Genomic DNA, 6,089 nt, shown 5'->3' with positions numbered 1-6,089 from the left:
ATGGAAGAAGGACACTTGAAGATCAATTTTGAATTTAAAATTTACTCAGGATGTTATTTAAATAACTGTAATGAAGAGATTTTCTAAAAACTAATGTGTTAGTGTTCCATCCAACAGATGCAAAATGAAAATGAAGAAAAAGACAAAATAACTCGGTTAAAATCTGTTCTTTGAAGAAATGTATACATTTCTCAAAAACATTTGTTTTCTTTTAAATCACATGCTGCTATTCATTCAAACATTAGGCAAATATACAAACTTAATGACGTTCTCCACAAAACACTAAGTTAATACCTTAACAGTTAGAATCAAATTGATATAATATAAATTGGATTGCATCAAATTTATTAATCTGTCTTAATGGTCAGATTATCCATGCTCAAGTTAGAATAAAAATGGTAAACTATTTTAAAAATTATTGCCTGGCCGAAACCGATTTGGCTCAGTGGTAGAGCGCGGCCTGCGGACTGAAAGGTCCCAGGTTCAATTCCGGTCAAGGGCATGTACCTTGGTTGCAGGCACATCCCCAGTGGGGGGTGTACAGGAGGCAGCTGATCAATGATTTTCTCTCATCGATGTTTCTAACTCTCTATCCCTCTCTCTTCCTCTCTGTAAAAAATCAATAAAATATATTAAAAAAATTATTGCCTGGCTTATGTAATTGTTTCAATATTATACTTACTGTCATTGTACATTATTGCATACTAGTGGCCCGGTGCATGAAATTTGTGCAGGAGGGGCTGTCCCTCAGCCTGGTCAGCACCCTCTCCAATATGGGACCCCTCAATGGATATCCGACTGCTGGTTTAGGCCCTATTCCACAGTGGTTATCAGGCCTGCAGGGATAGGGCATAAACTGGCAGTTGGATATCCCTCTCACAATTCAGGACTGCTGGCTCTTAACTACTTGCCTGCCTGCCTGATTGCCTCTAACCACTTCTGCCTGCTAGCCTGATCATCCCACAACTGCTTCCCTGCTGGACTGATTGCCCCCAAATGCTCTCCCCTGCTGGCCTGATATAGATATGACCCTTCACAGAAAATTTCACTAACCCTGCTTGACAATTGAATCATTGGGGCCAGACACCAAGATTTCCTTTCTTTGAATAGTGGAGGGAATAATTATCTTGTCTTTAAATTGCCCCAAACATCAAATGAGATAAAGACTTAGAAAAGTATAAAAGCACCACATAAAGACAACTGTCTTTTTTCATGTACTGAAAAAACAATAAGGTGATAAAATGAAAAACACTATTTTTTATTCTCCCCCTTCCTTCCTTTACAGGCTTTATTTAAACTGTGAAATTTATAAAAATTTCACTCCTATTTTCATTTCTTTACAGTCAATATTATTTTGTATTAGTTTCACGTTTTATATTAGATACAGAATAGTGGTTAGATAATCATATACTTTACAAAGTGTTCCTCGATATTTCCAGTACCCACCTGGCATCATACCATCATTACAACACTATTGACGGTATTCCCTGTTTAAGTGACAATGGGTTTACAGGTTCCTTCCAGTCTTTTGTGTTGTTTGTCCTTCCTTTTCTTTCTTACTTCTTCCCTCATTTTCCTTATATAGTATTTCAATTGGCCCTCAAAGCTCAGCGAAGGCACTGGGACACTCTCAATCCATTTTACAGACCAGGAAACTGAGGCCAATTCCCGTTGGCTGCGGAACTTAACACAGCATGCAGGGAGCCCTCACAGCCTTGCTACCTCTGACCCTCCTAAGGGGCAGCCGCTCTGGGCAAACAGAACAAACCTTCCTATCAAGCTTCTGAGCCTCTTGCTGAAGCATTTCTTCATCACAGATGCTTCACATTCTTTCCTCTACCCGCCCCACCCCCATTGTTTACTGCCCCAATTCTCTGGAGCAGGTGGTAGGCTTCTCATATATATGGTGCAAGCATGCACCTCTGTGGGGCAGGGCGGGTGAGGGCTTGTTTTTGGGCCAACGCAGGAGCAGGAGTCGCTGCCTCTGAAGTGCGAAGGCCACCTGGGCGAGGCTGGTTAGTGCCAGGAGCTTCTCTGAATCAGTTGGGTACCCTGCAGTGCAGCACTCCTCCACTGAAGTGGCGCCACCCCTTAGGGCTGCGGGTCCATGCCCCTTGTTCCCCGCTGGCGGACCAGCATCTGTGGCCACCGCTGAACCTCACTCTCCGCAGGTGAGGCAGATCTCCGCCCCGCAGGCCCCCTGCCCCTGCCTGAGCCCCTGCTGTGCATCTCGCCTCACCAGGGTTTTGCCTTTGATCTGTGGCATTGGTGGCAGCAAACTCCTAGCAAGCCTGGTACCCAGAGGGGCCCAGGGTCAGTTCTTTGCCCAGAATGCTAGAGATTGCAGTAGTGTTCGCAGATGTCGCCCAGAGCCTGCTGGTGAAGGCAGCACCTGTGTTGGGCGTCCTCTTAAGGAATGGTGAGGCGCCACTCTGCATCTCTTGGGCCGCCCACCTCCTGGCCTCTGCTTGGCCAAGGCCACCATGCTCCCTGGGGAGCCACCACTCAGGTGGCCCCGCAGTTGGGCCTTACACCTCTGCTAGGTCTCCACCCTCACCTGTGTCGCCCCTTTCTTCCACATTCAGCCTTCATCCATCCCTCTCTCCTGCAGTGCTTGCGCTCCAGGCCGGAAAGAAAGGACCAAGGCCAAGACAGAAAAAGCTCAAAGGAAGTGAGTCTTGAATCCCCACATTCCATTCTCTGGATTTCCTTCAGCACTTCCTCTTTGTGTGACATCTTGAATGGGCACCCTGTAGCCCAGCCACATGACCTTCGGGTGGTCTGGTAGAGTTGGTCTCCCTGAAGCTGTGGATCTGTGACTAGAGGCCTGGCCTAGGTCTCAGCAACCACATGCCTGCTGAAAGGGGCTGTTGGAGGAGGACCAGAATCCATTGGTTCTTAGCTCCCCAACTCCAGAGGAGGCACCACAGGCTCACGTCCCAGCTGCAGGTCCTGCCCCTCCCTTTCCCCACTGCCAAGCAGTCGTGACTGTTATGGAGTTCCAGCCAAATTTGCATATTCCTCTCTTATTATATAGTATAGTAACTACATATGGGAGAGAATACTGTACTAATGCTACAACCATATTTATATGTTTCTATATAATATGAATATTTGTTTATATTCTTTATATCAGATTATTTCACATTGAAGTGAAAACTTCACACTTAAAAACTTTCTCAGTATTATAGGAAATGCTGAAGGATAGTCTTTAAGTAGAGGAAAAAGAAGAAAGAAGGTAAAGATAAAAATTATGAACAACGAAGTGACAAAAAATACATCTCTATTAATAAGTGAATCTAAAAAATGAAGTGAATAAAAAAATCCAACGAACAGAAAAACTGTTGAATATAATAGAATCAGGGACATAGAAAGGGAGTGGACTGACAATTCTTTGGGGGAAGAGGGTGTGGGGGGTGCAGGAAGAGAATGAACAAAAATCCTATACCTATGGATGAGGACAGTGGGGGAGGTGGTAAGGGCAGAGGGTGGGGTAGAAACTGGAAGGACGGGAGCTACGGGAGGAAAAAAGAGGAACAACTGTAATAATCTGAACACTGAAGATTTATTTAAAAAATGAATTATACGTAGCACTTAACATGGAAGATTCACTTTCATTTTCTGAGAGGATTTTATTGGAGCATCAAATCAGGAGACATCATTACAATTCTTATTTCAGCATAACTGTGTCAGAGGCAAATGATAGGAAATAATGGTTTAAAATTTATATGAAATACTAGAGGCCTGGTGAACAAAATTTATGCATGGAGGTGGGTGTATGTCCCTCAGCCCAGCCTGCACTGTCTCCAATATGCGACCCCTCGAGGGTCAGGCCTAAACGGGCAGTTGGACATCCCTCTCACAATCTAGGACTGCTGGTTCCCAACTGCTCATCTGCCTGCCTGCCTGATTGCCCTTAACTGCTTCTGTCTGCCAGTCTTATCACCCCCTAACCACTCTCATGCCAGCTGATTGACACTTAAATGCTCCACTGTCAGCCCGATTCCTCCTAACAGCCTTCCTTTGCAGGCCTGGTCTCTCCCAATTGCCCTCTCCTGCAGGCCTGCCCCCACCCCCAACTGCCTTCCCTTGCAGGTCTGGTTGCTCCCAACTGCCCTCCCTTGCAGGCCCAGTCACCCCTAACTTCCCTCCCTTGCAGACCTGGTTCCCTCCAACTGCCTTCCGAGTCTATTGGCATGGTTGCCCCCAACTGCCCTCCCCTGGAGGCCTGGTCCCCCCCAACTGCACTCCCCTGCAGGCCTGGGTCCTCCCCAACTACCCCACCCTCCCACCACAGCGCCACCAGCTAGATAGCCTGGGCCTCCCTCTTTGGGGCAATTGATTGCAGAGCTCCCGCCATGGATTGCCCCACAGAGCGTGGCCTGAGCATCCTTCTGTGGGGCGATGGTGGGGCAATGGAGAGGTCCCCTGACCAATCACATTGCACCTGCCTTGGCAGGCCTGGAGCCAGTGTGTGTCATAGTGTGGTCATCTGGAAGGTCATCTGGATGGTCGTTCTTCTGTTTGGTCATTTCGTTAATTTGCATATTACGATTTTATTATTATACTAGTAGATGCCCACACAGTGAATGGTTAAAAGAGATGTGAAAAGGCTATTCTTTTTTATTTTTTTTTAAAATATATATTTTATTGTTTTTTTACAGAGAGGAAAGGAGAGAGATAGAGAGTTAGAAACATCGATGAGAGAGAGTCATCGATCAGCTGCCTCCTGCACACCCGCTACTGGGGATATGCCCGCAACCAAGGTACATGCCCTTGACCGGAATCGAACCCAGGACCCTTCAGTCCCCAAGCCGATGCTCTATCCATTGAGCCAAACCGGTTTCGGTAGGCTATTCTTTTTTCTAGCACTTGGCAATGGATGCACGATGGCTCTTTTTTTTTTTTTTTTTTTTTTTTTAAATATATATTTTATTGATTTTTTACAGAGAGGAAGGGAGAGAGATAGAGAGCTAGAAATGTCGATGAAAGAGAAACATCATCGACCAGCTGCCTCCTGCACACCCCCCACTGGGGATGCGCCCGCAACCAATGTACATGCCCTTGACCGGAATCGAACCCGGGACCTTTCAGTCCGCAGACCGACGCTCTACCACTGAGCCAAACCGGTTTCGGCACGATGGCTCTTTTTTTTTTTTTTTTTTTTTTTTTTTTATATGAGGATCCATGAAAATGAAACTATTTAGAAAGATTTTGTTTTTGTTTTGTATTGTTTTCTTAGTGAAAAATCTTTTTAGTTAAAATCGCTGAGGAAGTCATTCTTTTGTACTTACGCTCTTCTGAGATCTTCTGAGGAGGACTCAGCAAATTATGCCAGAAAGAGTCTAAACAATGAAAAATATATTTTCCAGTGGCATAAACAAAGGTACTAAACTTAGCAAAAGGATTCTGAAAAGCATCAGTATGAGGGAAAATGATAGAAATAATAGATCATTTATTTGTAGCAAGCAATCTAATAAAACTAGGTTTTACCTGACAAAGGAGTCTCTGTGAGCCTTAGCTGAGTAAAAACACAAAGATGCTGAAAGAGATGCCAGATAACTCAGATGGTCGCAGTCACAAAGGCATGGGGTTTAAACAAGTAAAAGAAGAAACCAACTTAGATATGAACCTTATAAATTCATTAAAATATTACTAGTTTACCAGTAAGGAGGGATTAACTGAAAAAGTAGACTTCAACACACAGTACTTGTAGTATTATTTGTATAATATTTAACTTACCTATTTAATAAACTTGGTAATAACTTATTATATTTAATGTATTGTTTTCACTATTATTTATAAGTTCTCATCATGAAATCTTGCCATTACTAATTATAGCAGAAATTCCTGAATCTGAAAATACCCAGTAGTTATGACTGTTGCCCAGGGCGGAAGGCACCATTATAACTGACATTATTATTATTATTATTATTATTATTATTTAAAAATATATTTTATTGATTTTTTACAGAGAGGAAAGGAGAGAGATAGAGAGCTAGAAACGTCGATGAGAGAGAAACATCAACCAGCTGCCTCTTGCACACTCCCCACCGGGGATGTGCCCGCAACCAAAGTACATGTCCCTG

This window comes from Pipistrellus hanaki, assembly GCF_964339955.1.
Source record: "Pipistrellus hanaki genome assembly, chromosome: 1".
Lineage (NCBI taxonomy): Eukaryota > Metazoa > Chordata > Mammalia > Chiroptera > Vespertilionidae > Pipistrellus > Pipistrellus hanaki.
The sequence above is the reverse complement of the archived record's forward strand: the minus strand, read 5'-3'. Positions refer to the sequence as shown.